General features: G+C 44.2%; 1 pseudogene; it reads left to right on the top strand.

Moving 5' to 3' along the window:
* The first annotated feature begins 607 nt into the window (after positions 1–607).
* Positions 608–27,980, top strand: LOC119878395 (annotated as a pseudogene).

The following is a 27,980-nucleotide window of genomic DNA, read 5'->3' on the forward strand; positions in this document are numbered from 1 at the left end:
TAGTGTCTACAGCTAGCAATGTTGCAATATATACTTAAAATTTGCTAAGACAGTGGATCTTATCTTGTGTTCTTCCCACATACAAACAAAATAGTGAGGTGAAGAGTATGGGAGAAAATTTTGAGAAGGGATGGTGGTTATGACCTCGATGGTGGTGGCAGTATCATGCATACTTACCCCAAAGAAACTGAATTGTTGGAACGGAACGGAAAGAAAAGGAGGGGAAGGGAAGAGAAGGGAAGGCCTGGCTTGGTTGGTGGATCCTGAACTACTGATGTTGGGGTGGTCAGTTCGAGCCTCATGTTGAGTAGAAATTAGTTCAAATAAATGAATTTAAAAAGAGAGAGAGAAAGATAAAACTTCAGAGTTTTAGAAAATTTAAAATACTAGACTGTGGATCACACTAGCTTCAGAGTCATTCCTTCAGGGACTTTCTTTTTCTTGAATGAGAAGCCAGTATGTTTCGGCAACCTCAGACTGGATCCCCAAATTCCTCTTTGGATCAGCACCTTACTTGTATGGGTGAACGACCATGTGAATTGTCAGAGCATCTGCACAGGGAGGGAGGGGCACAGTCACGTGGGATTAAACAGACTGAAAGTCCCGGTTGGGAGCATGGGTCATGTGTTGGCTCACTTCTCCCTGGACGACCTTCACCGGGTTAGAAGCCCTTGAAAGGATCTCTGCGATCTCGAGGAGCAGGGTGTGCGGGCATCCATCCTCTCCGCCCGGGGCGCCCAGTGCGTGGACCCAGGAGGCCCGGGGCATCTCCGCACGACGGAGAATCCGGGAGTTCTACGCGCTCCGCCTGGGCCACTACTGCTCCTCATCAGCCCCCACCCCCCCACGCCCAGCCCTGCAGCAGCTGTCAGGCCCTGCTGAGCCGTCTCCTGTCGCGGCCATGAACCAGCGCCAGGCAGCCGCCCGCCTGCGCGTCGTGCTGGGACACCTCGGCCAGACCTCCGCCAGGACCGGCGTATCCTTTGGGCTGCGGGAGCTCGGGCTGCAGGAGGGGTGGCCTCCAGGGTCCCCTGGGTCGGCGCCCGCGTCCCCGTGATGGTCCCGCCTGTTCCGGGCGCCCGGGGCGGGGGGCAGGGCGGCAGGCAGCAGGGGGCATCCGGCCGCCGGGAGGGCGCGGGCAGTGCGGGCCCCGGGGCTGATGCGCGCCCCCAGCCCCCGGCGTCCGCGCCGTCCCGGGCCCGGGGCCCCGCGCTGCGGGCGGAGAGCAGGCGGCGTGCGCGCAGCTCCCCGGGCCTCTGGCCGCGGCCGCCCGGAGCCCGGGAAAGGCGAAGCACGGGCCCGGCACCGCGCGCGGAGCTGCCCGGGGCGGCCGGGCGGGCGGGCGGGCGGGCGGCAGCGGGACCCTCGGGCCGGGCCGGCCCCCTCCGCGGGGGAGCCCGCTCTGGCCGCGGCCCCGGCGCTCCCCTCCTGCCCGGGACCTGCGTGCGCCGCCCGCCGCCCGCCGCCCGCCGCGCCCAGGGGCCCGCGCTCTCCGCGGCCTCGGCCTTCACGAGGGCAGCTCGCAGGCGCCGTGGGCGCCACTGCTGTGGCATCCAGGACACGTCGCTGCAGGACAGGGACACCAAGTTGCCGGATAGAACCGGGTCTCCTGATCCCTCTGGGGGCCACTTCGGGGAGCCTGGGAAACGCTGCGCGCGATTTTCCCTTAAGCCGCGGGACTAGTCTCTGTCCTGCTGTGGGCAGGGTCCTGAAACCTTTCCTACAAATGAGACTGGCTGTTGTAGGATTGCTCTGAGTTCCAAGCCGCGATGCAGCGGTAAACGAAAGTCCAGCCGCCCTCCCACAAGGCTGATGAGGTGATCTCATCCGACGGGCCAGAAAGCAGAAACCCAGGCCAGGGGAGAGGCACACTCTTGACCGAAGCCATTTAACTAAAGCAGTGTGTTCCCGGGACGGGCACCGTCAACAGCAGCTGGAAACTTGCTAGAAAGGCAGATTCCAGGCTCATCTCTGACCCTGGACTCCAAACACCCGGGAGTGGGGCCCAGCCATCTGTTTTCACTTGTTTCGGATACATGCCCAACAGTGAGAAGCACCAACATACTGGGACTAGGGATAACTGGGTCCAGTCTGGTACTGCTGTTAACATTTGATATCATGGGCCCCTGGGTGGCTCAGTCCACGAGGCATCTGATTCCTGTTTCTAGCTCAGCTCTGGAGTGGAGCCTGTTGATTTAATGGACTCTTTATTTAATTTTTTAACGAGCCTTACTCCTTCTCCTATTTTGGTCTGGACTGCCACTAACTTCAATACTTCTTTTGAAGAGTACATTGCTCCTCACTGTTAGACATGAACCTTACAATGTTTATTTGTTCAGTAGTTTAGTGGAAGGAATAGTCACATAGAATAAACTAGGGAAATCTATGAAGGAAACAGTGATGGCTCAAGTGTGGGCTCAGCCATTCTCTGCTGGGTGACCTTGGACCAGTTACTGAGCCCAGGGGTCCAGGCCACCTTCTCTGGGCAGCTGGAATGCTGATAAAGGTCTTGGGGCTTCCAGCCCCTCCTCAGGACTTTGTGAATTGAAATGATGGAAGCAAGGGCGCATACCTGTCATCAGCTCTGTGTGACTTCCCGGATGAGGGCTAATCCAGGGCCAACTGTGGGTTCCAGAAAATGCTGACTCTGAAATTTAATTTTATTTGCCTTAATTCATATTGTAGGTAGCTTACCCCACTTCGGGAGCTGTGTCTCCAAACAGCTTCCATCCTCCACAATTCCAGTAAGTAGATCTAATGGTCATTAAAAACCATATGATATACATATATACAGCTTTTTCTAGTGGTAATTAAGATATAAAATACAGGGGATGCCTGGGTAGCTCAGCAGTTGAGCATCTGCCTTCAACTCAGGGCGTGATCCCTGTCCAGGGATCAGGTCCCACATCAGGCTCCCTGTGAGGAGCCTGCTTCTCCCTCTATCTCTCTGCCTCTCTCTCTGTGTCTCAAATAAACAAAAAAACAAACAATAAATAAAATATTTTTTAAAAAAAGATATAAAATACAACATATCATGTTGTCCGGTGAATTTATTACACAGGGGGTGGGGCGCTTGGGTGGCTCAGTGTGTTAAGCATCTGACTCTTGATTTCTGCTCAGGTCATGGTCTCAGGATAATGGAATGGAGCCCCATGGAGGGCTCTGTACACAGCAGGGAGTCTGCTTGCCCCTTTCCGTCTCTGCTCACCCTGCCCTGCCTGTCCTCCCTCCCTCCATCCCTAAAGAGAATAAATAAAATTAAAAATATAATTCATGGGGCAGCTTGGGTGGCTCTGTGGTTTAGAGCCTTCCTTCAGCCCAGGGCCTGATCCTGGAGACCTGGGATCGAGTCCTGCGTCGGGCTCCCTGCATGGAGCCTGCTTCTCCCTCTGCCTGTCTGTCTGTCTGTCTGTCTCTCTCTCTCTCTCTCTCTCGTAAATAAATAAATAAATAAATAAATAAATAAATAAATAAAATATTTTAAAAAAATAATTCATTATAAAAATCCTCTGTTGCCTGGACTTGTTCTAATTAAACCTAGGGAAAATGTTGAAGACCTTGACTTAATTTTTATATGTATTTTAACATTTAGAAAGGCAAAAAATTTTAGAAGTGTATAATCTGATTAATTCTTTTTAAAGATTATTTATTTTTTTATTCATCAGAGAGACAGAGAGACAGAGAGGCAGAGACACAGGCAGAGGGAGAAGCAGGCTCCATGCAGGGAGCCTGATCCGGACTGAATCCCGGAACTCCAGGATCATGCCCTGGGTGGAAGCAGGTGCTAAGCACTGAGCCACCCAGGGATCCCCTACCCCGGTTATTTCACATTCAGGCATGTTACACCTCATTGAAGTTAGCCCTTAGTGTGTGGTCATACTGCTCTATTAGGTAGTATCTTTGGTTTATCTTAAATTATCTTTGTAGGAGAAGACATGATATCCATGGAATATTATCATAGAGCCACAATTCTGATGTAAATTAATGGATGGGATGCTCTGAGTTGTGCATAAACTGACTTGGATTTTTCAACTTTGATTTCTTCTGAGAATGTATGATTTTTTTTTGAGAATGTATGATTTAATATAAAACATAAAATCTGTTATATTTAAAATAAAATTAAAATATAAAATCTACTGGATTTGATTCCCACCTAAAAAACCATACTTATTCCTTACAAAACAAATTACAAAATCAGAGAAATAAAAGGAATTTTAAAAAATCATTCATAATTCCATTACATAAGGCAATCACTTAAAAAACATGTTTTTAAAAAAATTTCTCTTCATTAATTTCAAGTAGTGTCTTGGTTTTGTGCAAATCTAAGTATATTTTACTATTATAAGCACTGTCCATGCTATTAAGTCCTTCATTTTTTTTAAAGATTTATTTATTTTTTTATTTTTTATTTTTTTTAATTTTTTTTTAATTATTTATTTACGATAGTCACAGAGAGAGAGAGAGAGAGAGGCAGAGACACAGGCAGAGGGAGAAGCAGGCTCCATGCACCGGGAGCCCGACGTGGGATTCGATCCCAGGTCTCCAGGATCGCGCCCTGAGCCAAAGACAGGCGCCAAACCGCTGCGCCACCCAGGGATCCCTTAAAGATTTATTTAATTAAGAGAGAGAAAGCATAAGGGGTAGTGAGTGAGAGAGGGACAGAGGGAGAGAATCTCAAGCAGATTCCCCACTGAGGCCATAGTAAGCCATGGGCTCAATCTCAGGACCCATGAGATCATGACCTGATGTGAAATTACCAGTTTGCACCTAACCGACTAAGCCACCCCAGGGCACATGCTCTTCACTTTTAAAGCCCGAGTCCTATCTATCCCATTGAGTGGACATAAGTAATTAATTATTCTTCTATTTTTTGGTGACAGTAGTTAATGTTTTGGATTTAGACCTTTTCTAAATACATGTTGAGTTTAGGGGTTCCTGGCTTGCTCAGTCAGAAGAGCACATGACTCTTGATCTTGGGGTTATGAGTTCGAACTCCATATGGGATATGGATATAGGGATTACTTTTAAAAAAAATGAACAAACTTAAAAGAAACCATTAGACATTAAATAAAAAGGTTCAGATATTTTCTTAGAGTAAATAAAAAATAGAAATGCCGGATGGAAGAGTAGTAGAAACATTTCTCAGGTTCTTGATACATAGTGTTGGGTTGTGATTTTTCAGTTGGACTTATTTGAAAGTTTTCTTTCCTTTAGGTATACTCAGGATAATGATGTCCTAAGCCTAGAACAGAGAAAATTTTATGAAGAAAATGGGTTTCTTGTCATTAAAAGTTTGGTGTCTGACCCGGACATTCAACGCTTTAGGTACAGTAACCTTTCATTATTTTAAGAAATATGTTGTATGTTTGCAATGGGAACATGGGTAGTAAGAGTAGTGTGTGCATGTTCAGATATTTTTCAGGGACTGGTTACTTGGGAACTGGTTGGGAACATGAGCTCTGGAGCAAGAAGGGCTGGCTTTAATCTTAGCCCTTCTACTTAATCTTGTGTGCCCTGGGGCAATTTACATTCCATGCCTCTCCTTTCTCATCTGTAAAATGGGGATAATAGTACTGAGCCCTAGTGTTGTTGTGAGGACTGAATAAGGTAAAAGACACACAGAGTGCTTCCAACCGGGCCTGGCCCATGGAATGGAGGAGAGAAGTATTTGCCATTGTTACTCAGATGCAACCAAATCACAAATTTTCCCCCACTGTTTTCTTAGGCTAAGGAAGATGTGAGTTCTCACAGCGAATTCTGGCCTCACAGTGAGGAGGCAGGGGCTTGTGAGCTGGCCATTTCCTCACCCTATGCTCAGAGCTGCTCAGTCTGGCCTGGAGGTCAACTTGGTGCAGAGACACCATCTCCTCAATCTTGTGGATCTTTCCACAGAACTGGCCAGGCAGGTGCCTGGAGCCTGCAGTAATGACATCATCTGCCAATTTCATTTCCTAGGGACCAGTTTGAAAGGATCTGCAGAGGGGAGGTGAAACCAAAACAAATGATAATAATGAGAGATGTGTCCATTGCAAAATCAGAATATATTCCAAGTGAAAGGATGATTTCAAAGATCCAAGGACTTCCAAGAAGACAAGGAACTCTTCAGATACTGCACTCTCCCTGAGGTTGGAGAACCTTCCTGTGTTTTCTTTGTTTTTAGGTTAACAGCCCACCGACATGCCTGCCCCAGGAATTGCTGCTTTTCCTTTCTCTGAGCCCCTCTCTGGTGGTTGTAGAGCAGTGGTTCTCAGTTGGAGGAGCACATCTGGTGGCGCCTGGAGCCCTGTAGGGTTGTCACAAGGTTTGGTCTGTAGAGCCTGGGCATGCCGCTAATGGAGCCCAGGGAGCCTATAATGCACAGAAACAGCCCCTCCCCCCAATTAATGAATTATCCGGCCCCAAATGTCAATACTGGCCAGGTGGAGATACCCTGCTCTGGCGCTTGGTAATTAACCTGGTGGAGAAGGGCGGGAATTCTGCAGTGGAGAGGGGGAGCCTCTCTCACACTGAATATGGGCATATCAACAGGAGTCACATTGCAGATCCCACTCACTATACATCCATTTATTGTTGCTTTTTGTTTCTGTGAATCTGGTAGTAGAGGTTTAAGTAGGTCTTTAGAGTTAAACTTGTCTAAAAAATTCTCATTCTTTAAGCATAAATCATGTTTATAAAGTTATCCACATAATATAGAACATGTAAAGTGAAGTCTCCCAACGTTCAGCCCCCACTCACTGCCAAGCTTTTAGGTGTATTCAACTAGAATTCTTTCATGGCCATGAAAATGCATACGTAACCCCCCACGTTTTGTGTATCACGGGAACAAACTGGTTGTCACCGAGTCTTGTCCACTTATAATAGATCTCAGACATCTTTCCATATCACTTACATATTATCACTTATGTATCTATATCATACTTGCAAATTTCTGCATAAATATATGACAGTTTATGGATAATTTATTTAGAATGGTTTTAGATTGTTTATTGTTTTTTAAAGATTTTATTTTTTCATGAGACACAGAGACAGGCAGAGACATAGGCAGATTGAGAATAAGCTACCTGTGGGAAGCCTGATGTAAGACTTGATTCCAGGACCCCAGGACCATGACCTGAGTCAAGACAGACACTCAACACTGAGCCACTCATGTGTCCCTTGACACATGGCACACTTTTTTTTAAGGGGCACTTTGCATATAGAACATTTTGGAAATTATAACCCAAATGCTAGTAGATAATTTGACTTAATGGGAACCTGGCTGCTTTAGTTGGTAGAGCATGGGGATCTTTTAGTTTTTAAGAGGTATGCACTTTTTTTTTTTAAGTTTATGCATTTATTTTTGGCATGAGAAGGGGACAAGGCACAGGTTGAGGTAGAGGGAGAATCCTCAGGCAGGACTCCCTGGCTGAGTGCAGAGGACGACACAGTGCTGGATCCTTAGACCAAGATCATAACCTGAGCCCCAACCCAGAGGTGGACATTTAACCAAGTGAGATACTCAGGATATTCATGAGATATTCATGAGAGACGCAGAGAGAGAGGCAGAGGACAGAGGCAGAGGCAGGCTCTTCACATGGAGCCTGCGCAGGACTTGATCTCTGGACTGGGATCATGCCCTGAGCCAAAGGCAGATGCTCAATCGCTGAGCCACCCCGGTTGTCCCAGTTGCATGTGGAGATTATTTAAAATTTAGAAAAAAAATACTTAACATAAATAATTAAAAAAAGGAAGAAAATTGTCCTCATGAGAAAAGACTGTACAGGCAGGCCACCTATCATGTCCAGCCCCTTGGGTTGGGGACAAAGGGGGACATGGCCCCTGAATCATCTATTCTTCCCAACCTCAAGTCTTGCAATAGAAATGGAACTTGTGAGCATCGATCAAGGAGGAAAAGCTTGAAGTTAGAGGTAACTTGTGTTAGATGAATCACGATGAGGCCCTCCAGGGTTCCCACCTTTTGTGTAACACGGGAACAAACTGGTTGTCACTGTGTTTTGTCCACTTATAATAGACCTCAGACATCTTCCCATATGACTTACATATTATCACGTGTATCTATATCTATATCATACTTGCAAACTTCTGCATAGCATCCCCATTGTGTCAATGTACCCAGTTTATGAACCATTTATTTCAAATGCTTTTAGTTTTATTTTTATTATTTTTTAAAGATTTTATTTATTATTCATGAGAGACACAGAGAGAGAGGCAGAGACATAGGCAGAGGGAGAAGCAGACTCCTCACACAGAGCCCGATGCCGGACTTGTTACCTGGACTGTGATCACACCCTGGCCAAAGGCAGAGGCTCAACCCTGAGCCACCCAAGAGTCCCGGTTGTGTGTGGATATTACTTAAAATTTAAAAAGATCTTTAAACAAATGTAAAAAAAAAGAAGAATATTTTCCTCATGAGAGAAGACTGTACAGGCAGGCCACCTATCATGTCCAGCCCCTTGGGTTGGGGACAAAGGGGGACAAGGTCCCTGAATCATCTATTCTTCCCAACCTCAAGTCTTGCAATGGAAATGGAACTTGTGAGCATCAATCAAGGAGGAAAAGCTTGAAGTTAGAGGCCACTTGTGTTGCCTGAGGCCCTGGGTACCCGGAGGCCTCCAGGGTTCCCACTGTTCTCAAGTGTGCACCATGCACCTACTGATTCATGCAATGACTTTTAGGAGGTGGGTACGATATAGTAGTTGGGTATTTATTTCAATATGTATTGGAAAAGTAGCTGGTGCATCAAACCTATGACTTCAGGAATATTATTAATCAGGATAAGACATGAGTTAATTTAGGAAAATTATTGACTAATATTGGGCAGTTAGCAACATATGCTAGAAATGGTAAAATGTCTCTTGAGTCACTGAAGTTTAGAAAATACTGGTAGGAGATGCTGGGCAGGCATGGCCCGATGGAGCATGTGAGTCTTGATCTCAGAGTCGTGGGCTCAAGCGATAGAGATTACTTAAAACCAGGAAACAGGAAAGGAAAGTATATGAAGAAATATATTTGAGGAATATATTCTTCAAAGAAAATATCACAAGAAAATATAAAAGATGACACCCTTTATAAAAAAAAAAAAACAAATATGAGCCCCGACTCCTAGGATTTGGGACCATTTCGAGTGTTTCATGCTCAAATTGCCAATATGGCTTATACGGGAGATCAAGTAGTGAGAAAGCAGTAGAAGAGGCTTCATTTTTTGAAGTCAGACAGAACTGGAGATGGAATACCGTCCTTTTCGTTGAAATTGCTCTGCCACCTTGGGGCACTTTATTATCTGCAGGATAATGATCATTTAAAGGATCTTTAATTCCTGGGGGCATTACTTTTCAGGGATTGTTGTGAGACTTAAGTGGCTGACACATAAAGCGCCTGGCAGGTGGTAGGCATGCAAAGCTGAGTGCTTTCCTCCCTAGTGGGTTAGATGTAGGAGGGAGCACACCCGCTGCCAGACCTTTGGCCAAATTCAGCCTCCCCACCCCGCCTCTGCTTCCTCATACTCTGTAACTGCACCTTGCTGTCAAGCACCAGTGCCCATGTCATTATTTAACATCCTTCCAACAGAATATAGATGCCATGGGAGGAGGGACCTGTTCATCTCACTCCCTGCTGCGTGTCCTTTTCTATCACTGTCTGGTTTGTAGCCCTCAGTGAAGAGCTGTGGAAAGGGAGGTGGCCTGACTGTGAAGTGTCCCCTGTTGCTGTTCTCTTGTCCCCTGGCTCTGCATGGCAGCTGCACGTTATTGGGGCTCTCATGGTCCTTTCATTTATTATTCTCTTTAATGATTCTACTTATTGAGAGAGAAAGTGAGTGAGATCAAGAGAGATCATGAGGTGGCAGGGAGGGGCAAGAGGGAGAGGGAGAAGCTGACAACCTCTCTGAGCAGGCAGCTGGACATGGGGATAATGACCTGAACTGAAGCAGATGCTTAACTGACTGAGCTGCAATGGTGTCCCCCTACCACCTTTTTAAAAATGACTTCTACACTCTAGGAGTAGCTGCAGTCACGACCCGAGATCAACAGGTTCATGTTCTAGTGATTGAGCCAGCCAGGTGCCCCTCGTGGTCCCTTCTATGAAGAGTCTCCGTGAGGGGAAGAGGAAGGTGCCTTCTCCCTGGGCATCTATGGACAGTGTCAGGTGAAAGGAGGGTATTCCTGCCCTTCCCAGTCGAAAGCTGAGAGAAACTCTTCGCATTCTCATAGAAAATGGGGTTTGGTTTCCAACTGGCTTAAAAAGCCTGTTTAAGGGCAGCCCCGGTGGCCCAGCAGTTTAGCGCTGCCTTTGGCCCAGGGTGTGATCCTGGAGACCTGGGATCGAGTCCCAAGTCGGGCTCTTGGCATGGAACCTGCTTCTCCCTCGACCTGTGTCTCTGCCTCGCTTTCTCTTATCTCTCATGAATAAATAAATCTTAAAAAAAAAAAACCTGTTTAATTCAGAGTGTTACAGATTTCCAGTGCTGAGTTTTTCATTCTTTGTTTGCAACGTTGGGAAATACCAACTTTTTTTTTTTTCCTTTAAATAATTGTTTGATAGAGAGGGAGAGGCAGAAGGAGAAAACCTGAAGTAGACCCATTACTGTGCAAGGACCCCAAGGCAGACCTGTATCCTATGACCCTGAGAACATGACCTGAGCTGAAATCAGGAGTTGGATGCTTAAGCAACAGACTCACCCAGGCACTTCTACCAAGTGTTTTGTATAACTATGTGCATTTTGACTCTTGTACAAATAAGTGTACATTGTACTACGTGGTTGTTTATTTGATTTCTCATGCAACTCTTTACTCTTAGATTCTGAAATATGTGGAGTGCTTCACTGGACCCAATATTATGGCCATGCATGCAATGCTTATAAACAAACCTCCAGATTCTGGTAAAGTGGTTTTATTTTTAAGTAGAAGCCAAAAAAAAAAAAAAAAAAAAAAAAAAAATAAAGAAGAAAAAAGTTTCAAGGATTCAAAGGATCGCTTTGTGTATAACTGCTGAATTTAAAAAACAAATGTGGGGACGCCTGGGTGGCCCAGTGGTTGAGGGTCTGCCTTTGGCTCAGGTGGTGATCCTTGGGTCCTGGGATCTAGTCGTACATCAGGCTCCTCGCAGGGAGCCTGCTTCTCTCTCTGCCTGTGTCTGTGACTCTCATGAATAAATAATAAGATCTTTAAAAACATAAAATAAGGGCAGCCCAGGTGGTTCAGCGGTTGGCGCCACCTTCACCCCAGGGTGTGATCCTGGAGACCAGTGATCCAGTCCCATGTCAGGCTCCCTGCATAGAGCCTGCTTCTCCCTCTGCCTGTGTCTCTGCCTCTCTCTCACTCTCTGTGTCTCTCATGAATAAATAAATAAAATCTTTAAAAAAAAATGTGTATATTATATACTTTAAGTCTTAAAACAGTATGTAAAAAAATATGTATATAGTCGTGGAGTAGGATTTCAGATGTCAACTATATGGTTATTTTTTCTTACTTTTAAAGATTTTATTAATTTTTTTGAGAGAGGAGAGACACCATAGAGGAAGAGAGAGAAGCAGATTCCCTGCTAAGCAGAACCCTTTGCAGCTTGATCCCAGGGCCCTGAGATCCTGAGCTGAGAAAAGGCAAATGCTTAACCCACTGAGCCACCCAAGAGCCCTTAGAGGCCTTTTATTAACTTAGTTAGCTGATATTTTTTGCATCAGCCACTTAGAAGGCTAACAGGGAACCTCAAATTTGGTTGCTCTCTTCAATTACTCAAACTTTTTTTTTTTTTGAATTCTAGCTTCTATGCCCAAACCACAATTACAAAGGAATAAAACACATAGAATTCATGACATGTGTATGAATTGCTAGTGAATGTTGTGTGTCAGTAAGTCCTCGGCTCCCAGAAACCCAGAAAAAAAATAGAGGATCTGGAGTTGTCCTGTGGATTTGATATTCAAATTTGATGCTTATCTCTCTGGACTGATTCTCAATAATGTTGTTTCACTTTCTTTGGGTTTTGTGGGAATAGTCATTGCTGTGGTTTTGCAGGCAAAAGAGATGAAATCTGAGATGCAAGTGTGTATTAACAGCAGGTTCTGTTTCAGGCAAGAAGACATCCCGCCATCCCTTGCACCAGGATCTGCACTACTTCCCCTTCAGGCCCAGCAATAAAATTGTCTGTGCTTGGACAGCCATGGAGCACATCGACAGGAACAATGGCTGTCTGTGTGTGTTCCCAGGCACACACAAAGGCTATCTGAAGCCACACAATTATCCCCAATGGGAGGTATGTCTGCGTAGAGGAGGCATCATTTTTTTGTTGTTGTTTTTTGTTTTTTGTTTTTTTAGGTTAGCTTTTTTTTGTATTTTTTTATAGGGTTCGATTTTTCAACCTATAGTATAATACCCAGTGCTCATCCTGTCAAGTGCCCCCCTCGATGCCTGTCACCCAGTCACCCCATCGCCCTGCCTGCCTCCCCTTCCACTACCCATTGTTCCTTTCCCAGAGTTAGGGGTCTCATGTTCTAGCTCAGAGGAAGAATCTGTTTTTTGTTTGTTTTTGTCGTTGTTTTCTTTTAAGATTTTATTTATTTATTTGAGAGAGAGAGAAAGAGCACAAGCAATGGGAGAGGAGGGGAGGAGAGAGACAAAGGGGAAGGGAGAGGGACAAGCAGACTCTGCTGAGCACGAGTCAGATATGTGGCTTGAACTTCGCACCCTGAGATCATGACCTGGGTTGGCATCAAGACTTGGACGCCCAACTGACTGAGCCACCCAGGCACCCCTAGAGGAGAAATCTTAACCAGAATATTGTTTGTTTTGATTTCACATCACTCTCCCTAAAGAGCTTTAACAATCAGATGGCATTTCCTTCCTTACAAAACATCATTATAGGATTTACAATTAGGGTCAGGGAAGATTCAAGGATGTCAGGTAAAATAACCATTTTTCCATCAAGAAGTGTTGGAAAGCTGACCAGTGTGGGGCACTTTGGTAGGTACTATATAGGATATGAAATTATCAAGCCCAATTGCACAGGTAAGATGTCAACACTTGCAACACCACATGCATGTGTAAAGTGCCAACTACTTCTTACCCACTGATTGATGGCTCTTGGCATAAAGAAGAGAGAGGAATCATCTCTTTACTGCTAGAGAGACCAATGAAGACTCTGGGGAAGCATGAGTAGTATTCCATTGCATGACTGTTACATGGTGTATGGAATTGAGCTAGTTGAGGATGGAAGAGTATAGAAGGCTTTTGAGCCCATGAATGGTGAGATCAAATTGATCCTTCAATAATGATAATCTAGAGGCTTAGAGCAGGATATACTGGAGGTAGGGCTCCAGAGGCAGAGAAACCAGAGAGGAGATGATAAGTGTTTTAGGTATCAGACAATATGGTCTTGAAATCCCATAATGATGGTCAGAAAGAGAAGAGCACGGGTTGTTAACGCAGGAAGAATGAATGTGGTCTGTAGGAAGTAAAGAATATGGCTTTCAGGACTTCTGTCTCAATTAGATTCTTGCACTGAGGATTAGTGCCAAGGAAAATACTGGGGTCTGGATTCTGATATAACTGAAACTGTGAGATTCACAAATTCAGTTGAGTTTTGGGGAAAGTTTGGTGCAGGCAACAGAAGTGGGCTGTGGCTGACTTAAGCCAAACGAAGTGTTTTGGAGGGTGGCAGGCACCTGCTGAGTCCATGGAAAGGCTGGCTAGCTCTGATGAGCAGGAGAGTGGGGGTTATGTTCAGTGGGAACACTCGGGGTGGGGCACCTGGTGGGGTCAACTGAACTGTGATCATGACCAGTGCCTTCCATCTTCTGCTCAGATTCAAAGTGACCACAGTGGGCGGTTAGATTGACTTAGCTTAGGTCACGTATCAACCCTGGCCAGGAGAGAAGTGCACTGGATGAAAACCACAACTGAGTCCAGCAGGAAAGCAGTCCTTTCCCCAGAAGAATGTGGCACAGTCTCAGGAAGGGAAATGTGATGCCGTCCTTCCACCATAACTATTACTTAATGAAATAACTGACTTGGGAAATAGTTATAAAAAACAGAATGTTTTAATTTACTGTTTTTCTTTCCTTACTCTGCATGTGACATCAGTGCTTTCTGAGCTGAGAAAAATTGAGATTTTCTCTCTGCTGGTTTGGGAGAACAATTAGCTTCTTAGAGGTACTCCTGAGTTATAGAAGAATGGTTCAGGCAAAGTTCTAGGTGAGGAGAATATCATCCTGGGAAAGAATGATTATACATTCAGGCTTGAAAGGTGATCTCCCATGTTAACTGCAACATGCAACGTTGATCTAGATCCTCAATATAATACAGTTATGAAGGGTGAGAAGAAATTTCAGCATCTTCCTTTGCCTCCCTAAATCCATGATTTTAATATCACAATGTGACTTTCACAGCCACACATCTGAGAAGCTTTTGTATATTTGCAGTACCTGTTAAGAATCTATTTATCTTTCTCTTGGAAGAACTTAGGAAATCTACTTTTTAGTCATTGGGTTCCTCAAATACAGAGTTGGGTTCTCTTATGTGTTCTAGGGGGGCGTGAACTTAATGTTCTATGGGATCCAGGACTATGATGAAAACAGCCCCCGCGTGCACCTCGTGATGGAGAAAGGAGACACCGTTTTCTTTCATCCTTTGCTCATCCACGGATCTGGCTGGAACAGAACTCAAGGATACCGCAAGGTATGCATTACATCACCGTGCTTTCCAAAGACGAATAGGTTAGAAGCAAAAATGTCAAGATATGTGAAACTTTATGAGATTTGTGATGTTTAACTAAACTGCTCTTGCTCTGGTTTATTTACCAGGAAATATATTTGATACCACATTCTTTTTTGCTAAGTTATCAGTAGGAGGCCATGTGACCTCCGGTTCCCAATCCTACTGATCGTGAATTAGGAACATTCATAGAGTTGCTTGGTAGCCCACAGCCTGTGCTTTTGGAGACAGAAAGAATGGATGATGTACTAAAATCTTAAAATGGGAAATGGATATAGGAACCATTTATGACGGCAGTTTATAATAGCTTTGTTATTGAATTGGCTGCCCAGAAATAAGATTTAGCAGCGAGCCATGGTTTTTGCCCCTTAGCTATGAATATATTAAAAACCTATTGATTTCATTGCTTGCATTAAAATTTGACAAAATTTCCCATATTCCCAGATTTCTCTCTTCTCAAAAATTCAGCAGCTCTGACAGTACTGTGGACTGACATTATTCCACATTACATGGCTCTTATTACGATATATAGGGGGTTTTTGGGGTTGAGTGAAGCGTGCCAGTTTGTCACACCAACACCCATTGTCTCCCTAGGTGCAGGGTTAGCTACCATGTTTCATCTTCCATTCATTCATATTTCCACCAGGTCAACAGGGCCAGGATGAGGGTGAGGCAAGAAAGCCCTCTCCTCCAGGGAAAATTTAGCAGGGGTCGGGGGATGGTGCCAAACACCTCAACAATCAAGTTAAATGATAGTTTAAGGCAGTATTTAGAAAATCAAAATCAATGCAAAAAATACCTTGATGAACACAATGCCAAAATTTTAAATAAAGACTAGATCAGACTCCCCACCAACATGATCCTCAGAACTGTACAAGCAGGGGTACAGCCACAATGACATAAATAATATGAATGTTCATGAAATTCATGAATTTGGCCATTTATCATGTGTCCTTGGTGTCAAAATTCAACTTGATATAAAAAATGGAATTTTATGTATATGCATCTGTATCAAAACAGCAAGCTAAGACAAATAGTCTTAAAGTCTGTATGAGTTAGAGAATTATATTACTTCCTATATGATCAGGGTTATAAACTGAGTAGGATAACAACATACTGAAAGATCTCATGTCAAAACCTGAAAATATAGTATAAAGTGATTACTGTATGAAACTAAAAGGTAAATGATAAGAAACCAAGTAATGTGATTGATAATATCCTAACTTTGTAATTTTTCAATAGTTTTTGAACTACTTTATTGGGAAAGATGAACCCCTACAAAAAGACTTAAAAATGCATATATGGTAATGTACTTGATCTCCCTTGGATTGTCACTTTTTCTTGGTGTGGTTTGGGGGCTTCATGGGAAATGGGGGTCCTGTGTGGCTCAGCGGTTGAGCGTCTGCCTGGGCTCAGGGGGGTGATCCAGTCCGGGGATCCAGTCCTACATCGCGCTGCTTGCATGGAGTCTGCTTCTCCATTGCCTGTGTCTCGCTCCCCTCTGTGTCTCTCGTGAACAAATTTAAAATATATATATATAATAAAAATTAAAAAAAAAAAAGGAAATGGAATTTGTGACTCCACTGCTGTCTACAAATCTCATGTTGTAAGCAAAGCAGACAGCCCTTCTGAGAGGTGAGGTCATCTCAAGAGAAGAGAACTAACATGCGACTAGGAAAGTGGAGTTTTAAGTTTATCTGTGCTGATAACCTTTCAAGAATGGGAACAACCGGGCAGCCCGGGGGCCCAGCGGTTTAGCGTGGCGAGCAGCCTGGGTGTGGTCCCTGAGACCCAAGATCGAGTCCCATATTGGGCTTCTGCAGGGAGCCTGCTTCTCCCTCTGCCTGTGTCTCTGCCTCTCTCTTCGCTCTCCTCTGAATGAATAAATAAGTAAATCTTAAAAAAAAAAAAAAAAAAAAAAAAAAGAATGGGGAGAACCAAGTAACCTCCTTTCCCTTAAGAAGGAAACAATGTGTACCTTATTGAATGATCTTGGACTTCAAATGTCCTTTTGATTTGAAAGGGGTGGGTGTGTATATTATTTCCTTTGCAAGGTATTTTAATGTTGATTTCCCTGATCTTTAGACATTAAAATAACAAAGCACCACAAAACTCAGCTGAGTAACTAACTTCTGTGACTAAGAAGAGGATGAAGAACCCTGGAACCCATTCCTGTTTAGGACTGGGGGGATATGCACTAGCTAGATAAATCACATGTTAAAAAGTTTAAAGTCCTCTTACTCTTGTCATTATGTTCTCAGCCGCATTTTGAAAAACAAGTATCCCAGGGAGCTTAAAACCTCTTGGAATTTCTCAGTCAGCCTTTAGCTGTACCTAGGGGGAGAAAAGACTCCAACCCCAAGAGGCTAATCCAAGACACGATGGAACATTCTAGAAATCAAATGCTAGTGAAATAGCTGATGTTCTAAAAGAAGACTTTCTGTTTGGTTGTTGCTGTTAACAGATTTTTTTCTCCCCCAATATTATTTCATCATTTCACCCTGCACAGGCAATTTCCTGCCATTTCGCCAGTGCTGACTGCCACTACATTGTGAAAGGCACCAGTCAAGAAATCGTTGAGAGGGAAGTTATGGAGTTAGTACACAGATTATACGGAATTCCGAAAGATACCAGCTTGCAGGTACGTTTGTATGAGATGAAAGATTTATAAGACTATTTTCTTCAATGCATGACATACTCATATCTATTTTTTTAAAGATATCTTTATTTATTTGAGAAAGAAAAGAGAAGGGAGAGAGAGCATGAGCAGTGGGGAGAGAAAGAGGGAGAGGAAGAAGTAGACTTCCTGCTGAGCAGGGAGCCTGATGTTGGGATCAATCCAGCAACCTGAGATCATGAACTAAGTGGAAAATAGAGGCTTAACCAGCTGAGCACCCGGCAACTCTGTTATCCTGATTTAATTTGGAAGCATAATGTGCATTGTTTAGAGCACCGTGCAGAAGCCTTGCTGAGATCCACTGAGAATTCAGCTAATACTTGCTTCCCCACGTGGGCACCTGAGCATCCCAGACTTCTTATGTCTTTTGGCCGCCCTGTGCTGTGTAGGCTATCCTGTTTCCAGGACAGGCAGGTAGGAAAGGAAACAGCAGATCTGGGGAGAGCAAGTGAGCAACAAAAGCCACTTCTGAATGCATCTAAGGAAAGTTAAAGGTTTGGGATATTACCCATAGGCCTCCCTTAATTTCTCTACAACAGAGTATTTACATATATGCAGATCCAATAACTTCCCAGAAGCAATTCTCAAGCAGGTTCTGTGTGGGTCAGTTAGCATCTGGGGTTCCACGGAGCTGATGGCAGAAACCACTGATGCTTATCAGAGGGACATGAGACATTATTTCATATGCTTTGCTACTTAATACACAACACTTGTAAAGTAGTTGCGTGTATCGTAGTGGGCATTCATGCTGCCGATGATCCCCAGACAAATTACAGTCAAGCCAAAGAAATAAACATATTTGCCTGGTAGACAAAGACATTTTAGCCTCCGAACCAAGAGGCTGATCCTATGTTCCAATTTGCAGAAATCACCAATATATGTTTTCCTAGGGGGTGACAGGACCTCCACGTAGACTGAATGTAATGATAACTCGGCCCCTCTAGTAACTGTGAGTACCGACACCAGCACTACGCTACTGGGCCACTGGGAATCACCTTCTGAAAGTCATTCCCAGCTGAGAATCTTACTTCCCCCTTGGCCCCTTCTCCCTTTAGAACCTATGAATCTACCCCATATCAGAAAAGACTCTCATTTCTCATTTGCCGTTGGTGGGAAGTCTTGTCCTTCTCTCTTTGCCCAGTTTTTAAAACGCTTTTATGAAGGCATCCTATTTTGTGAAGTGGGGCTTCCGGGCAACACACTGATTCTTGCAGCAGAAACAAAAGCATATATTGTGTTGGCAGTTTGTCAGGGTTGTAAATGAATGAACTGCCGCCAGTATTTATTTCAATTATTTGAGAGAGAGAGAGAGAGAGCGAGAGAGGAGAGAGAAGAGAACGTGAGCAGGAGGTGGGGGTATGGGCAGAAGGAGAGGGAGGGAACTCCAGCAGATTCCCCACTGAGCCAGGACCCCAACACAGAGTCCATCCCAGAACCCTGAGATGATTGGACTCTGACTGAGCAACCCAGGTGCCCCAAGAAAGTTTGTTGACTCAAAAGTCTCAGTTGTTTGATGAGAACAAAGCATATACCAAATCACCCCAATACCAAATCATGACCGATTTTCACTGAGGAGCAGATCACTCTAGATGAGGAGCGAGTGGCTAAAGGAAAGCCAGACAAGGAGTACAGGTCTTCTGACCAAACAGCATGCTAAGCCTGTTGAGGACAACCTGTAGTCAACAGGAGCACCAATTGGCACAGGCTGACTGGCCTGACTGGCGTCTGGCTCTCTCAGTTGTTCACATGATTTCAGATGTTGACAAGTAAATTTTGGGAGTCTTAAAAAATGGTTTATTTACTGATAGGACCACTGTGAGAGTTTTTCCACTTAACTATTCGTAGATGCTAGAAATCTACTTTTTTCTTATGCTGAACACATTCCCAGTGTTCCGTGGACTCCTTGTGGTTGGCTTTATTTCCAGGATGTCTTAGACTGGGAGGACAGCTGGTGAAAGGAAGAAGGACCAACCTTTGAAGTGGCCGTCTGCTGGAGCTCTTTGAGAGGAAACCAAAAGGAATCAAGATGCCTATGGAACTGTTTTATTAATGAGCTGTCCTAATCTTTCCTGTCACTTGTATGAAGATCACAACGCACTTACAGGGAACTTTATGGGATCTGGTTAGCTCTGGGTGAGGGGCTGTTGCTTTAATGGATGAACAGGTGTAACAGTGGCATATTACTATGTCAGGAATATACTTTGCACCTAATAAAGGTCTGATGTCTATGTTCTAATTAAGTGTGTTCAGTACTTTCATCCAGTTAGCTCTTTGCCCAAGCAAGAAGGAAAGCTTTGAAACTCAGGGTCTGCTGACTTTTTCGCATCCTCTTCTGGAAATCCCACCACCCACTGATTTCATGGCATGAGAGACTTCTCAGATCTAGAACACTGTCCTCTACACCCACTTTAATGAAGGGGCATTGTGGAGTGAGGACAAGGGTGGATGTTCATGCTCTGACACATTCCTTGTGTCCTTGAGTCCTTGCATGACTCTTCCAACCCAGCCAGCTTGCTTAAAGAAAGCCAGAATTTTTCCAAATCTTTCTCTGTTGCTGAAGAAGGAAGACAAAGTGACTTCCTCTGCTAGTTAGGCAGCTGGAAACCCTCAGCATTTATGAATGAAACCTAAACTCTCTCAGGTACAGGGAAAAATTGTTAGTTTCGATTTCTAATGGGCAGGAACTGGGGAAATTTGTTTTTTTTTTTTTTTCATTTAAAGATTATTTATTATGTTAGAGAGAGCACAAGGAGCAGCAGGTTGGAGGGGCAGAGGGAGTGGGAGAAGCAGGACTGCCCGCTGGCAGGGAACCGATGGGGGCTCAACCCCAGGACCTGAGCCTAAGGCAGAGATGTTTAACCCACTGAGCCACCCAGGTGCCCCATGGGGACTTTCTTGTAATACAGAGCTGTGTTTCTACCCAGCTGAGGGTAGCAAAGACACATACTACTGATTATTAAGCATACCAGTTAGAATTTAGATCAGGAATAACAAGGAGTCCTTTTCTTTCAATCTGCTAAGCAGAAGTTGTTCTAAATGGACGTTCACCTTTTTTGTTGGTTTCTTTGAGGACGCTTTCTTTCCTTCTCTTTCTTCCTTGTGAGAGAGCTCAGAGGGAGAGGGAGAAGCAGACTCTTTGCCTAATGAGGCTCGATCCCAGGAACCTAGATCATGAGATGAGCCAAAGGTAGATGCTAACCTACTGAGCACCTAGGTGCAGGAGGACACACAGTTTAAGTTCACATCTGGCTGGAAACTGGAGAAGGTAAGACTATCCCTGACAGGGTTTAAGGAAATTGGATTATGGAAGAATTGTACATAAAATGTACATAAGGAATACGGTGTAATCAGCATGTATGGAGCACTGTTCTAGCAAAAACATTTTTTAACTCTTCAAATTTCAAATACATTTGAAAAAATAAACTTCAATAGGAAAGCAGACAGCACAGTTTATGTCCCTTAGGCATTTCTGGTTGCCAACTAGTCTCTCAGGAAACAATCCATTTCCCATTTGTTCTGTGTCCCTGGTGTCCATGAATTCATTTCCCAAACATCCAAGCATCCATTCCTATTCAGCGCAATAGGACTAGATGTCAAAGAAAGACAACAAGTGGAGGAGTTAGGACGGCTCCTTTTGTCTGTGTGGACCCACCTGGGAGAGGTGGGCAGGAGGATCAGCTGTAGAATGGAGAGCTGGGACGGGATTACCACCGGATCTTGGCAGAATGAGGAGCAGCCTGGTTTCCCAGTGGCTGTAAAGGGGAGGGATTTATCCTGGGCTAACCTTTTATTTCCCCAGAGGCTCACTTCCAAGGGCTATAGGAGGTACTCCAAGTGCAGACCAAAACAAATAGAAAGGGTCCCTTTCGTTGATGATTGGCACTGACAGCCTCAGAAAAACAGACCTTGGCTCCTGGTATCTGCTTGGAGTTCCTCCTTTGTGAGCCACAGACTGAAGCAGTTTGAAAAGCTTCTGATTGAATCAACAAAGGGTGGTAACCTTTCCCAAAGCCAATCCTAGTAATATGGCTGCATGGTTCAAACCAAATCCACCTGTGCAAGACCTTTTCCTACTAACCCCGGGCAGGCCGGCAACTCAGCTCCCGTACCCATCCTGTATGTACAGCATAGCCCATCACTTGGCCCTTGACTTTTCCGGAAGGGATGATGTTCTTTTTTTTTCATGTTAAGACCCTGCCTTCCCAAATAGAGAGGGTAGGCTCTTTGACAGCCCTGTCTATTCCTTTGCCCCTCCTGTCCCCCGTGACCACTTCCAGCACACTCACACTCGAGGCACGTACTATTTATGGCTTGTTCAATGTGAACACCAAACTTCTCATTTTTGTAGCTGTCCCTCCTACATAAGAGAGTGTCTTCTTGGAAATGTAGACACTTTACCTGCACGGTACCCATTATGATTCCCAGACATGTTTTTTTCTGAATGTTTCAACCACTTCTCCTTTTTTTTGAAATATATTTACTTATTTACTCATGAGACTTACACACACACACACAGAGGCAGAGACATAGATAGAGGGAGAAGCAGGCTCCCTCTGGGGAGCCTGTTGCAGGACCGAATCCCAGGACTCTGGGTGGGATCATGCCCTGAGCCCAAGGCATATGCTCAACCACTGAGCCACCCAGGTGTCCCAGTTCCAACCACTTCAAATTCCAGGGCTCTCTTCACCAAACCTCTCCCCTATAGGTGGTGGTATGGGGGGGCGGGGCACTGGAAAAGTGGTGACTGTGGCTGAGTTTTTGCTCACTCATCAGAACTCTAGAAAATGTTTCCGTTGAATTCAACATTTTGTAAGTTTTAGTTTTATATTCTTTATTTTTTAAGTTTTATTCATTTTTAAAAATGTAATCTCTATACCCAGTTTGGTCCTTGAACTCATGAATCTGCCATCAAGAATCAGATGCTCTACCAACTGAGCTTGCTAGGCACCCCCAGTTTTTTTTTGTTTGTTTTTGTTTTTGGCCATGGGTGGATCCTGCACAGGGAGGGGCAGAGGGTGATGGAGAAGCACATCACAGGGTGGGGAACCTAGAGTACAGCTCAATCCCAGGACCCCGAGATCATGACCTGAGCAGAAGACAGAGGCTTAAGTAAATGAGCATGCCCCCAGGTGTCCCCAATAGCCCCTAGGTTCAGTATTCTTAAAGAATTTTTTAAATGGTAGCAAAATGCACATAACACAATTTACCATCATCATTTTTAGGCCTCTAATTCAGTGGCATTAAGTACAATCTAATCGTTGTGCAACCATCACCGTCATCCATCTCTAGGACTCTTTGGCTTGAAAAACTGAAACTCTGTCCTCATTAAACACTAACTCCCCATTCCCTCTCCCCCAGGTCCTGGCACCCACCATTCTACTTTCCATCCCTATGAATTTGACTAATATAACTCAGACAGGGGGTGGTCCTACAGTATTTGTCATTCTGTGACTGGCTTATGTCACTTAGCATAATGTCCTCAGAGTTGATATATGTAGTAGGTGATGTGTGAAAATTTCCTTCTTTTTGAGCGCTGAGTAATATTATATTGTATGGATATACCCAGTTTTGCTTATCCATTCATCAGTCTGTTGACATGTGGTTTGCTTCCATCTTTCATCAAATGTGAAAATTGCTATGAACATGGTGTACAAATATCTCTTAGACACATTGCTTTCTTTTATTCCAGATACATATATTTATATGTATATTTTTAATATTTATTTATTCATCAGAGACAGAGAGAGGGAGGGAGAGACAATAGGCAGAGGGAGAAGTGGGTACCCTACTGAGAGTCTGAGAGAGACTTGATTCCAGAACTTTGGGATTATGAACTGAGCCAACGGCAGACACTCACCGATTGAACCATGCAAGCGCCCAAAGATACATATTTTTAAGTAGGCTCCATGCAAGGCATGGAGGCACTCACAACCCTGAGATCAAGTCCTGAACTGAGATCAGGAATCAGACACTTAAGTGACCGAGCCACCCAGGCGCCCCTGGAGAACTTGCTGTCAATTTTTTGGTATATATACCCAGAAATGGGGTTGATGGATCATATGGTTTTTCTATTTTTAATTTTTTGAGGAACCCTCATACTGTTTTTCAATAGTGGCTGCACCATTTTGCATTCTTGCCAACATTACATGAAAGTTCTAATTTCTCTACATCCCCACCAGTACTTGTTATTCTATTTTTGTGTGTTTATTTTTCTGGTTTTCTTGGCAGTATTCATCCTCACAGAGGTGAGATGGTGTTGTGTTAGATATTTTTAACTAAGGTAAAAATCTTAGCTCGTACTTCCAAGGACAACTGGATGCTAACTATGCCTTCACAATGACTCAGGGACAAACCGATTGTGAGGATAGCTAGGTTTAAGCTAGAGGGTTAGACAAGTTTAAAAAAATGAGCTGGTGTTAAGAAGGGGGGTGATGATGTTACAAAGCTGTTTTCTATGTTTATTGTTTATAAGGACCATGTAATAAAGCAGGCACGCTTTCTGATTGACTCTACAGAGGAAAGCCTTGCAAATGAAGCCCTAGCATAATGATTCTGGGCTTCCCCTCCCTGAACACAGATGGTCCCCCTGGAAGCTTTGGAGGAGGGGGATTTCACAGGAACGTGGAAGGTTTTGGGACTCTGGCTCTGCCACTTCCTAAAAGTTAACATTCCCGAGCCTGTTTCCTTACTGTAAGGTAGCAACACATATGTCTGACCTCTAGGGTGACAGTAGAGGATAAACAGGATAATATACTGTGGGGGCATGCAGCACTGTTCAGATTCTTTTCAGGAATAAAGAATTGGGGCCCCTGGGTGGCTCAGTCTGTTGAGTGTCCGACTTTTGATTTCAGCTCAGGTCATGATCTCTGAGTTGTGAGATCATGCGCCACGTTGGGCTCTGCACCTGAACTCTGGGCCTGGAGCCTGCTTAAGACTCTCTACCCCTCTCCTTCTCCCTACCACCTCCTCTCAACAGCTGATATGTGTGTGCACTTTCGCTCCCTAAAAACAAAAAAGAAAAGAAAAAAGAATATTATCTCTAGCTTTGAAAGGGCTGTCAGCAGATGTTCTTTCTGTCAGCCCTCTAGGGAGGGCCTCAGCTGCAGAGCTGCCTTGGTCTAGGTCATGTCCCTGCCCTGTGTCCACTGGCTGGTACAGCGTTAGAGCTGGTACTGCGTAGGGGGTATGAAAGCTGACACTTCTCAGCCCAACTCAAGGCAACTCTAAAGGGCCATTCCATTTCAGAATGTCTCTTGGCCAAGGGTGTCTCTAAGCTGTGCCTGCATTAGATGGTCCAAATCCTTTTAATTTTTGACTATGTAAAAGGAAAGCAACATATAAGTGGTTATTAGAATTTGCATTCCTTTCATAATAATGAGATTGAGGATTTGTCCCATCTTTATAGGCTTTCTGTGACTGACCAGCTAAATGCTGGTTTCTTCTTAGTTCTAGGTACACCTTCTTCTATAAAAGTTGTAGAAAAGATTTCACATAGCCATACATGACTCAAATGTTTTGAGAGATTAGCCTATTTTTTCTTTCTCATTCACTGCATGCCTGACTCCATGTTGTTATTCCCTGCCTCAGGGATTTTAACAGAAGCAGAATGTGATGTCCAGTCCTGAACCCACTGAGAGGGGCTGATATATGTCCTGGTAGGTAGGGAGGAAGGAGGGTGGGGACGAGGGTTTGGGCAGGGGTGATGTCTGAAGTATGTAACGAGGGCACCATTAATTAGATATCATGCAGACAGGAATGTGGCACATCTTGACAGTTTGTGAAGTTCCTGAGAAGTGGGTAACTCATCAGGCTTACTGGAACCACTCCAGGAAAATGGCCAGGCTCCGGAAGGCTCTCAAGGCAGGCTGTTCCCTGTGGCAGGTTGGGGCCTGGGTCTCACTTGCTGTCTCAGTCCTTGTCTACTATTTCCAGAGCAGCATTCCCTCTGCTTCCCATCCCTGGTTATCTCAACTCGGAGTAACTTACACCCAGGCCCCTTTCCCCAATGTAGGTGGGTACAAGATACATCATCCAGAGAAAAAGATCAATAAGGAATTGATGGTTTTCAATTAAACCAGAACCACCTAATACGTACATGTAGAACATTCCACCCCAAAGCAGCGGTGTACATATTATTCTCACATGTACATGGGACATTCTCTACAACAGAGCACACAAAGGACACAGGACAATTAGGAAAATGTAACTATCTCAAGCATCTTTTCCAACCACAGTGGTATGAAAATAAAAATTAATCACACAAAGATCCCCCAAAATGTGGAAATTAAGCAACATGCTCAACAAGTCATCAAAGAAATCGAAGGAGGAAAAATACCTAGAGACAAATGAAAACAGAAATACAATACAGCAAAATTTGTAAGCTGCAGCAAAATGATTCTAAGAGGGAAGGTAATAGCAATACAGGCCTACCTCAAAAAGCAGGAAATACCTCCAATAAACAATAAAATTTTACACCTAAAGGAATTATAAAGAGAAGGAAACAATAATTCAGAGCAGAAATAAATGAAAAAGATGAAAATGATAATAGAAAAGATCAATGAGGGGATCCCTGGGTGGCTCAGCGGTTTAGCGCCTGCCTTTGGCCCAGGGTGCGATCCTGGAGTCCCGGGATCGAGTCCCGCGTTGGGCTCCCGGCATGGAGCCTGCTTCTCCCTCTCCCTCTGCCTGTGTCTCTGCCTCTCTCTCTATGTCTATCATAAATAAATAAAATCTTTGAAATAAAAAAAATCAATGAAATTAATAACTGATCATTTGAAAAGATAAAATGGGTAAACCTTTAGTTGGAATAACTGAGAAAAAAAAGAGAAAAATATAATAATCAAAATCGGAAATGAAAGAGGACATTAGTTTTAGTTATGACTGTTTAGATACAATACCGAAGGCAATGATCCTCAGAGAAAAAATTGACAAGTTGGAATTTATACCAAAAAAAATCTCTACTCTGTGAAAGATGCTAAGAATGAAGAGACAGGCCACAGACTGGGACAAAGTCCTTATAAGACCTATACTAGGGCAGCCCCGGTGGCGCAGTGGTTTAGCGAAGCATGCAGCCTGGGGCGTGATCCTGGAGACCCTGGATGGAGTCCCCGTCGGGCTCTCTGCATGGAGCCTGCTTCTCCCTCTGCCTGTGTCTCTGCCTCTCTCTCTCTCTCTCTGCATCTCTATGAATAAATAAATAAAATCTTAAAAAAAAAAAAAACCCACATACTAATACGATCCAGCGGTCCTGCTCCTTGGTATTTACCGAACTGAATGTGACAACTTCTGTCCACCCAAAAACTTGTACCCGGATCTCTTCACAGCTTTACCCGTATCTGCCAAACTTGGAAGCAACCAAGAAGTCTCTCAGCAGGTGAATGGATAAGTAAACAGGTCCACCCAGGCAAAGGAATATTAGTCAGTTCTACAAAGAAATGAGCGATCAAGCCATAAATGACATGGAGGACCCTTAAAAGCATATTTCTGAGTGAAAAAAGCCAATCTGACAAGATCAAATGCTCTAGGATCCCAATTCTGATAATCTGGAAAAACGCAGTACTGTGGAGAGAGTAAAAAGATCAGTGGTTGCCAGTTTTTAACTTTTGGTAAAGTATGAATAGCTACTTTTCCAGATGTGTTATTTCTACTTACTAATCCATACACTTTTCTGTCTTTGAAGGCTTTGGTAACAGGTTTCAGCTTTTTCTGTTTTGAAGATTACAGAGCCACTGACAGCATCTAGATATTTAGGGATACACTCTTTCATGATCTTGATTTTAAGTTAAAAAATATACAAGAAGTCTTGTGTAAAAGGAGGATTCCATGTAGAAAATCAAATCAAAGAGGAAAAGTTCTTGTTTGGTTTTAAAGATTTCTTTCAGTGAAGGTGTGACTCGGTGGATCAGTTGGTTAAATGTCTGCCTTCGGCTCAGATCATGATCTCAGGATCCTGGGATCAGGCCCCCAGCTAGTCAGACTCCCTGCTCAGCTGAGAGGGTGGGGCATGGGCTGCTTCTCCCTTTCCTTCTGTGTGCATGTTCTCTCTCTCTCTCTCTCTCTCTCTCTCTCTCTCCCTCCCTCCCTCTCAAATAAGTGAATAAATCTTAAAAGAAACTTTTTAAAGTCTTTTATGGGACCTATATTTTCTTGAATTAAATTTTGTAGTTCTAGAACAAATAGGCGATCTAAAAAGGTGTTTATCCGTGTTACTTAAGAACAGAGGCTTCCCTCTGTTGTAACCCACAAAAGCGAGAGGGACTGTGGTCATTAAGCACAAGCGCTGACTCCTCGAGTGTCCGCCTGAGAGAAACAGCACCTGGCCCAGGAGCCTCCCAACGCCTCCTGCCTCCAGGCACCAAAGCCTGGACATCAGAGCCTGCCTGTCCTCCCCAAAGGAAGCGCCCCTTGGAGATGAAGCCCCAGAAGAGGCTCGGCTTGGATGCACCCTCCACGAGGAGCCAGAGGGCAGCCTTTCTGCAAGTGGGATTGGAACTCAAGCCATAAGTACGCTGTGCGGGACCCGACAGGGATTTATACACATGTTGGTCCTCAAAAGCGACAAACCAGTGCTCTACAAAATAAAATGTGTTGGAAACCTCTGA

This window comes from Canis lupus, unplaced genomic scaffold (genome assembly GCF_011100685.1).
Source record: "Canis lupus familiaris isolate Mischka breed German Shepherd unplaced genomic scaffold, alternate assembly UU_Cfam_GSD_1.0 chrUn_S1575H1764, whole genome shotgun sequence".
NCBI lineage: Eukaryota > Metazoa > Chordata > Mammalia > Carnivora > Canidae > Canis > Canis lupus.